Source organism: Perognathus longimembris, chromosome 19, assembly GCF_023159225.1.
Source record: "Perognathus longimembris pacificus isolate PPM17 chromosome 19, ASM2315922v1, whole genome shotgun sequence".
Taxonomy (NCBI): domain Eukaryota; kingdom Metazoa; phylum Chordata; class Mammalia; order Rodentia; family Heteromyidae; genus Perognathus; species Perognathus longimembris.
In genome coordinates, this window is record NC_063179.1 from 26773023 (window position 1) to 26783146 (window position 10124).

General features: G+C 41.5%; 1 pseudogene; it reads left to right on the forward strand.

The window, feature by feature from the left end:
* The first annotated feature begins 715 nt into the window (after window positions 1–715).
* Window positions 716–836, forward strand: LOC125367882 (annotated as a pseudogene).
* Window positions 837–10124: the final 9288 nt, after the last annotated feature.

Below are 10124 nucleotides of genomic sequence, written 5' to 3' on the forward strand. Positions count from 1 at the left end.
AAAACTACCCAGCCGTGTTACCAGTATGTGCGCAATATAAACTCCCACTAGTGCTGTCTGAAACCTCTCACAGCCCATTCTTCCTGCAGGATCTTCTGTTCACATCTGCAGATGCTCTTCCTTTCTTCCACCTTGTTTGTTACCCTGCAGTCAACCTGGGCACTGGTTTGTTCTGATCTATGTGGGATGCTAGCAAGAGATCAGAGACCTGAAGGAGGGTAGTTAGGCTATTCTTCTCTTGTCTCTATGGGACATACCACAGTTTGCTGCCCTGGGTCACTGTACTGTCCAATGAGTTTTTCCTTCACATGGCCAACATTGTGAGGGATCCCTTTCCACATTAGCCTTTTGTATAGAGACTTAGACGAACAGAGTTAAGCAATCTGTGCCTTTTAAATTAAGATGCTTTCCATGACTCACCATTAAATGTGAATGATTTTATCAAATAAGAGATAACCTTAAGTTCCATACATGGATCATTAGTGTCTTGTTCACTGGTTGCCTGTGTAAAAGTCTATTTATAACTTGCCTATTGGTTATCTCTTATAGTGCCTCAGTATGTAATCTAAATAAGTGTACTAATACAGTGCAGAGATGGGGATGTAGCTCAGCGGCAGTGAGCCCACACAGCAGGCACAATACTCTGAACTCTCTAGTTCAGCACTGCAAATATCCTTCTGTATGACACAAAGATTTTTTTGCCTCATTTATGACATGTTCTCTCTCTTCTGATAAAAATTGAGAATTTTACAGAGAGGTGCAAACAGTAAATCCTATTTTGCAATCCAGAACTCACTGCTGAATATGAGATTTTGGTACATGTAAGAAAGAATATTATTCCTACAACAGTTGGCAATGTGGAGGTTTGTTAACTCATACAGGTTGGCTCTATGAATAAAGGAGATGTAAAAGCAAAAAAAAAAAAATTAAGAACTTATCTAATGGTGTGCTCCTCTACACACCAAAGGATTGTTTTAAATCTTACCCTAAACTTTCTAACTTCACAGAACAGGAGCTACTTTATTCTCATATCCATGTCTTGAATGTGGAATTGATACTGTTTATATGAAGTAGTATTTGTATTGGAATTCCCTTCCATATATGAATGATCTGTTAGTGATTCATATGCCACTGCTCAGCAGAACAGGGCAGGAGCAGGGATGTGTGTGAGATCAGAATTATTTGAATTTCTTCAGGGTTCTTCTGTGCCGTTTCATCCACCATTTTGATGGTAAATGCATTGCTTGATTTCAGATCTTAATCCTCTTTATCCCATATAACTTCTAGAACAAACTGAATTACTAGGGGACACAAAGCCTCTGGAGCCTGGGATTGCGTTGATTCTCTAGGACCCTGTGCTTGACATTCTGCATGTGTTCTTGGAGGTTTGAAAATCGGTAGGTTTCATTTTTTTGAAAGTCCTCAGCCTTCCTATTGTATCCTTGTAATACAGTCCCTGACCTAAAATAGCTGATTATTTTTCTATTTTTTCTCATGGTGTGCAAGTGATATCCATAGTTTTCTACTACATTTTAAATATTGGTCATTTCCAAGACTGATAGCTAGCACTGTGTTCTCCTGTTTCTGGAGGGAGGCTAAGGTATATCTCCCAGACATCTGATTGTTCGTTTCCTCTTTACAGTAGGTTATCCTGTATGTTAACTTCTGAGTACTAGCTCCTAGGAGCAATAAAGACTGAGAAGCATTTCTTATCCTCAGAAAGGGTTACCTGTGGGAAGTGAGCCCTTGAGGCAGAGGCTGAATTGGGTCTTGGGTTTTGTTGGTCCTGTACCTACATTTCTTTCCATCTCTCTCAAAGCATCTGGAATTTATATTGGGCCTGTTTTTTGTGGATATAACATCTTGTTGTTGTTATTTTCATAGAAACTCAGCCACCATGATATTAATAAGGAATTCTTCGTGTTTGCTTGTTATTCATGGGTGCCAGGGTCCGAATACAGGAAAGCAAAAAGGGTGGGTAGGGGGAATAGAGAGAAGTAAAGAATTGCCTGCTAGAAGAATGCAGAGAAGAACTGGGGTGAAAACTTTGTGCCTGGCCTCTAGCTGCCTTGAAGTCAGGCCTGATATTTCTCTTCTCATTCATCTTTCTCAAGCCCAGCTAATGAAAGGCCTTGACCAAGAACCTGAGTGCAAAGTCTGCTTGTGCCTTAGTAAGGAGGGGCCAGTTATTGCAAGTTTGAGCCACTTGCCAATCTTTAAGAATTTCTTCACATTTTTCCAGATTTTTTTTCTAAACCACCTTAATGGGTACCTGCATGTGCTCTGCTAAGGGTAAAACTATTCTCTCTACCCTTTTCCTTTGATGGGCTCTGTGTTATTAGGAATTTTATTTACCTGATAGGATCCAACTCCTTGGACAGCAGCTCAGAAATCTCAAGGAAACATTTTACTTGTTCTTGTGCATTTATTATAAAGCATATTGTGAAGAGTACAGACAAAGAGCCAGATGGGAGAGATGCACAGAGTGAGGCACGTTGGAAGACATATGGAGCTTCTGTGCCCCATCTCATATGGCAATTCTGGCAAAGCATTGATCTGTTTGGCTATCTGGAGGCTAGCTAATCCAGTCCTGTTTGCATCACTCTTAACTCTTATCAGCATGAGTGATTACACCATTGAACATCAGTGATCCACTTGACCTTCAGCCTTCATTTCCCACCTTGAGACTGGGGCAAGGGGATGGAGACAGAATTAACAGGCCTCAAACTGTGCCTTGGTCTTTCTAGTGCCCAGTCCCTATACACGAGATATTTATTACTATACAAACGATGCTGTATGTACAGAGCTTCATGCCAGGGATAAATGAAGAGGAAATATAGTGAACAATAACATGGGCATGCACTGTTGTTTCTCTAGTTAGGACTTCTTCCAGTGAAGATCAGTCAGTTAATTGAGATTCTTCTATGTCATCTAAGTATCATCAGGATGAATGGTTTTCTGCTGCAGCAATGCACAACGTCCACAGGTTTTTTCCTCACATTTCAAGCCCTCAGTGGGTTGACTGGATTATTCCTGTCTTCATCTTCCAGGAGGCCTGGACTGGCAAAGTAGCACTTCTTTGAACTTGGGAAGTGACAACAGAAGGAAGAAAGCATCCTTGTGTTATCATCTTTAAGTAATTGCACAAAGTGTAATGACTCCTGATCAAGGTCACCCTTCCTTTTCTCAATTCTCCTTCTTATCTTCCAGCAAAACTAAGTGCTCAGCCCTTCCAGAAATGCACTCTTTCCAGCCATTTTCACCCATTTTGTTCTGGCTGAATTGGTTATATGACCCACCAACCACAAGACACCAAGGAAGACAGTCTTTTACTGTATCTAAATGGGAATGTTGGGTAAGTATTTGTAAACAGCATTATTAATGGCCACAATACGCATCTCCATGAAACTCACACCCACATTTTGCTTTGGGTTTCTTGTGTACATTGATATCCCTGGGTTGCAATTCATCTGTATTGGAATCAGCAGCTGGGAGCAGCGATGTGGATCTAGAAACTGTAACACATGCTATGTTATAGCAACATCACTCTTGTTTAGGAAATGCTCTCATTGTATTAGACAACATGGGCCTAGGGGAAAGGTATCCACAGGTCTTCTGCAATGATGCCATTCAACAGAGTAGAAACAATGAGACCCAAAGTTAGGAGTAAATGTGCAGGGGCTAGAAGAATCCATACCCTCTCAGTGTAAAATATCACAGACAACAACCATTGCAAAGGAGGTCATTCTCATCATTCTGCCTGTTTTCTGGGTAGTGTGAAGTCAGGCAGTTGAGATTGTTATGGAAAAGATGGTGCAACTCAACCCTCTTCAAATATGAATGACATGACGGGAGGGCTTTTGAAGGTATGGGCATAATTGAGAAAAGGCAAAGTTGCGAGGCAGCTAAAGTTAGCATGAGCAATGATCTGGTAATATCCTTCAATACAGAGAAGAGTTAGAAGAGCTCCTTCCCCCCTGTCTCCCTAGCCTTGGTCTAAGTCAGCACATATACACCAATTACTGCCACAAATACTTAAAACACTGGAAAGGTATTCCAGCTTCTCATCACCACCCTCCTGGAGGTAGCTCTTGGCCTGATGTGCCTGATGAGAAATCACTGAGGATGGAAGCCCTGGTGACATAGCTGTCAGATGCCCCTACCCCAGGATGGAGGGGGGTGGGGACAGAGGGAGAGCACTGGACATGGAACACAACGCAGTGAGACTCTGAGGAGGGTGAGGGAACAGAAGAAAATGGTGGCCTTTACTTGGCCTCGAATTTTGATTTTCTCCAAGAGAAAAGGTGGTCATTTCCTTTTCCCTTGGCAACAAAGTAGAAAAGTGTTGGTTACTGGAACTTAGAGTCCTGAGGCGAAATTAGAGGGGGGGGGCTCAGGTGGTCCCCATATGGAGAGTTAATGGTGGGCACTGGGTTTCTCAAGTATCTACTGCCTCTAGTGATCCATGCCTTTCTAGAAGGCTGGGGATGATTTGAAAAATAAAATGGAAGAGGGGGTGGGCATTATATTCTATCCATTTCAGAAGCTTCTAAGGCCAACAGCAGAGCTACCCATTTCCAAGTTTCAGGAATTTATGTGTGTTTTTTTTAAAAAAATAAGCAGTTGGGACTTCCGGGAAGACAGCGGAGGAGAAGCAGAACCCTAGCTGAGCTCCCTCCGACATCGCAGTTTTCTCACTCCATAGAAACTTTTACTCCTAGAAAGACAGCCAGAGTAAGTTCTAACAGTACAATGATTCTGGCCAGGAAGGAAAAATCGACTTTGCTGGTCTGAAAACACAGACTTGAGCTCCGGGCGGCGTCCTGCCGCCACACCAGTGCCAGTGCGGCACAGTGTCCAGCACGGCAACTGCACTCCACGCGGCTAAAGCACACAGCAGAGACCAGCGAGAAATCCTCCAGACGGCGGCTGAGCACAGACAACCTGAAATCGCAGAGAAAGTGTGAGTACCCCACGAAAGATATTCTCACTCACGCCCACAGAGCAGCTTCTGGAAGGCATCCCTTCTCCCACCGCCAGAGCAAAGCGCCATCTTTGCCGCTGCCATAGGGTCAGACCAGATTGGAACTGAAGCGGGCCTGGGTAAAGCGAGGTCAAAGGAGCCATCTTTGAAAAGGGCAGGAGGGACCGACCAGTGAGAGCCAACTCCGCCCAGGAGAATGCCCCCTGCCCTGGCGGGAGGCATGTCCTGGGCAGCGGCTTAGCCAGAGGTGCCCCACCCTGCCCGCTGGATTTTCTAAATTTAAAGCAAAAGCTGTGAGCAGCTACCGGCGGCACGGAAACACCAGACGGAGGAACAAACATTTCCTGGGACAGCTAAACAGTCCCATCACAGAGGAAGCCCAATTCCCAGCCCAAAACGGAGCTACTTTCCATAGCCACCAAGGAGGCAGCCTCCCCCAGGCAAGCAACTCTCAGCCGAGCAAAACAGGCCAGAGGCGCCCCGCCATGCTGAGTCCACAGCCTATTCAAATCCAGGCATCAAAGGCAGCAGCCCCACAGCAGACAGAGGAGCCACAGGTCTGAGACTGCTCACGTCCCCATCTACAGAGGACGCCAAGGCCCACCTGCAAGCTGTGCAAACCTCAGAGACCCAGGATTGCACCAACAGCAGAGAAGGGTCAGAACAGATCCACCCCTTGCATACTGAAATCAAGTCAAACCAGCCAATCAGGAAAATAGACTGCAGACCATTGCAAGGAAACCAGAGACTGGGGAAAGACCATCCAAGCAAGGAGGACTCCATTTTTTTTTTTCTTTTCAAACATTTTTTAAACTTTTTAAAAAAAATTACTTTTTAATTTTTTCACATCTGGAACATCGTTGGTTGTTTTTGTTTGTTTGTTTGTTTTTTATTTGTTTGTTTGTTTTCCATTTTTACCGGTTTGTTTTATCAAGATTTTTTTGTTTGTTTGTTTGTTTGGGTTGTTCCTTCTCTGTCTTTTTTTCCTTTTTATTTATTTTTTCTTCTTTTTTAAAATAATTTTTCTCTGTTTTGTGTATCTGTCTTCCAGTATTTTTACTTTATTTCTCTCTTTGCATTCTCTTTCTTTAAAAATTACTTTCCTATGAATAACACCTCCACTCTTTTCTGCTAACTCTCCATTGTCTGTCATTTTAACCTTGTTCTTTCTACTGATTCTACTCTTCTCCACATTTCCACGTCACTGAAACTAAACCAAAATCACCCCCCACCCCCCAATACATTTTACTCTATTCTCTTTACTATCTCCAACTTACCATCCTGAATTACTGCCTGGACCTCCAGGTTCCATTGACTCCTGGTTATTGGATAGAGGGTATCCCAGCTTAATCTGAGTTAATCAAAGGGGTTCAGTCAGTCCTAAAAGAAATTAATATAAAAACAAGAATTGCGTATAGGGTTGTAACAGTAATTAAGTAACTACTGAATACAAGGCCCAGGATCGGTTGTTATATTGAAATAGTATTCTTTAGAAACACCAAATCTAACTTTATTGACAGGTATACAAGTTATCTGTATATAATTGTGAAATTGTAAGATTTACACAACAGTGCTTGGTAAGGAATGCTTTGGGTCTTAAACGGTGCTCACAGGTGCTGGTAGACTGGCATTCCCAATTCAAATGGGCAGAAGAAACACAAGAAAGATGGCAAACAATGAAGTCCTATCCCCCACTCAAAACAAGCAGGAAGCAGAGCAGTCAATCAAAAACATAGAAAAGAACCCCCAAAATGCTCTACAAAGTCTACTGATAAACATGATAAACGAAAAGTTTGAATTTCTTCAGTCAATTATTCTAGAGCATGAGGAGGCAAAGCAAAAATTAATGGAGAATTTCATGGCATCCACAAATAGAAAGATAAATGAACTTCAAGAGTCAAATGAAAAGATAGCTACCCAGCTTAAAGATCTGAGAGACAACACTCAAAACCAAAGTAATGAAGTTAATGAAGTAAAGAAGTCCATACAGAACCTAAGAAATGACATGGAAATCATCAGGAAAGACCAGTCAGAAGCAAAAGAGATTCGAAATCAAGTAGCTAGCCTACAGACCCGACTAACTGAAGCAGAGGATCGAATCTCAGGAGCTGAAGATTCCTTAGATTCTATGGAGAAAGATCAAAAATCAATACAAATCCAGTCCAATCAACAAAACAGATCGCCACAGGAGATTCAAGGCACGATCAGGAAGCCCAATTTAAGAATAATAGGTATTGAGGAAAACTTGGAGAAAGAAGTTAATAGGATAGGCAATCTATTTAACATAATATTAGCTGAGAACTTCCCAAAAATCCAGAAGGAAAGGCTTATACTGACACAAGAAGCATTTAGAACCCCAAACCGACCAGACCAGAATAGGACATCCCACTGACTCACTGTGATCAATACAGGATCAGTAGAGTCCAAGGAAATAATCCTTAAAGCAGTTAAGGAGAAGAAAACAATCACATATAAAGGAAAAGCAATCAGAATTACCCCAGACTTCTCAGCAGAGACCATGAAAGCAAGGAGAGCCTGGAATGAAGTATACCAAACACTAAATAAAAATAACTACCAACCAAGAATTCTGTACCCAGCCAAACTCTCATTCATAGCCGAAGGTCAAATAAAAGTCTTCCACAGTAAGGAAAAACTGAAACAATATATCTCCACAAAACCAGCTTTAAAGAAAATCCTCAAAGATGTACTAGACAGGGAAAATAATCAAGATCACAATACAGGGGCTGGGGATATAGCCTAGTGGCAAGAGTGCCTGCCTCGGATACACGAGGCCCTAGGTTCGATTCCCCAGCACCACATATACAGAAAACGGCCAGAAGCGGCGCTGTGGCTCAAGTGGCAGAGTGCTAGCCTTGAGCGGGAAGAAGCCAGGGACAGTGCTCAGGCCCTGAGTCCAAGGCCCAGGACTGGCCAAAAAAAAAAAAAAAAAAAAAAAAAAGATCCCAATACAGATAGAGAAATGAACCCTAAATAGTAAACATCAGATCAAGAAATGGGAAGACACCCCTTTAAACAAGATAGTGATAATGAAAGGAACAAACGATCATCTCTTAATCCTAACTCTCAACATTAATGGACTTAATTCTCCAATCAAACGACATAGCCTCAGAAGTTGGATCAAAAAATCAAGATCCATCTTTCTGCTGCCTCCAAGAGACACATCTATTCAACAAAAGTAAACATCTTCTGAAAGTGAAAGGCTGGAAACAAATCTATCAAGCAAATGGCCCCCATAAGCAGGCTGGAGTTGCAATCCTAGTATCAGACAAAATTGACTTCAAATTAAAAAAGGTAAGAAGAGACAAAGAAGGTTACTACATACTAGTAAAAGGATCTCTCCTACAGAAAGATATAACCATCCTAAATATCTACACCCACAATGCAGGAGCACCCAACTTCATCAAACAAACACTACTGACTCTAAAAACACTCATAGACCCAAACACATTGATAGTTGGGGACTTTAACACTCCACTGTCACCTCTGGACAGATCAACAGGCCAAAAACTGAACAAAGAAACCACAGATCATAATAATTGCATAGACCAACTAGACAACTGACATCTACAGAATATTCCACCCAGCAACAACAGAATACACATTCTTCTCTGCAGCACATAGAACATTCTCCAAAATAGATCACATCTTAGGGAACAAAGAAAATCTGTAAAAATACAGAAGTATCAAATTCATTCCCTGCATTCTCTCAGACCACAATGGAATAAAATTAGAGCTCAATTCAAACAGCCACCACAGAAAATCCTACACTGCATGGAGACTAAACAACACACTGCTGAACCATCAGTGGGTCATTAAAGAAATTAAAACGAAAATTCAAATGTTTATGGACTTCAACCAAGTTGAGGACACAAAGTACCAGCTCCTTTGGGACACAGCAAAGGCAGTACTCAGAGGAAAATTTATATCTCTGAGTACATACATCAACAAACTGGAGAAACAGCAACTCAATAATTTAAGGAAGCACCTTAATTTTCTGGAGAGAGAACAGCAAGCCAAACCCTAAGTCAATAGACGGAAGCAAATAATTAAAATCATATCAGAACTAAATCAATTAGAGACGAAAAAAACCATTGAAAGAATCAACAAAACAAAAAGTTGGTTCTTTGAAAAAATCAACAAGATAGACAGACCCCTGGCAAACCTGACCAAAAACGAAGGCAGCACACTCAAATAAACAAGATAAGTGATGAAACAGGTAATATCACCACAGAAATAACCGAAATTCAGAATATAATAAGGGACTCTTTTGCAAACCATTATGCCAACAAATTCGAGAACTTGGAAGAAATGGATGATTTCCTAGAAAAAATTGATATCCCCAAACTCAACCATGAAGATTTAAACCGTCTAAACAGACCCATATCCAGTATTGAAATAGAAACAGCAATAAATGATCTCCCATCCATGAAAAGGCCAGGTCCAGACTGATTTACTGCAGAATTCTACAAGGCCTTCAAAACAGAACTCACACCAATATTCCTCAAACTCTTCAATGAAATTGAAAGAGAATGTTCCCTTCCAGACTCATTCTATGAAGCCAGTATAACCCTCATCCCAAAACCAGGCAGAGACTCATCAGGGAAAGAGGACTACAGACCGATCTCCCTGATGAACATAGACACAAAAAGTCTCAACAAAATTCTGGCAATCGACTTCAACCGGTCATCAAAAAAATCATACACCACGATCAAACTGGATTCATCCCATGGATGTAAAGTTGGTTTAATACAAGCAAGTCAACTAATGTAATCCATCACATCAACCCGAGCAAGCTACAGAACCACATGGTTTTATCTCTGAATGTGCAAAAAGCGTTCAATAAAATCCAGCACCCATTTATGCTAAAAGCCCTGGAAAAACTGGGATTCCAGGGAACATTCCTGAATATAATCAAGGCAGTTTATGACAAACAAACAGCTAGCATAACTCTAAATGGTAAAAAACTAAAGCCATTCCCTTTAAAATCAGGAATAAGTCAGGGATGTCCACTCTCTCCCCTGCTCTTCAACATAGTACTAGAATTCCTAGCCCGAGCAATTAGGCAAGAAGAAAATATAAAGGGGATCCAAATAGGAAAACATGAAGTTAAACTCTCTCT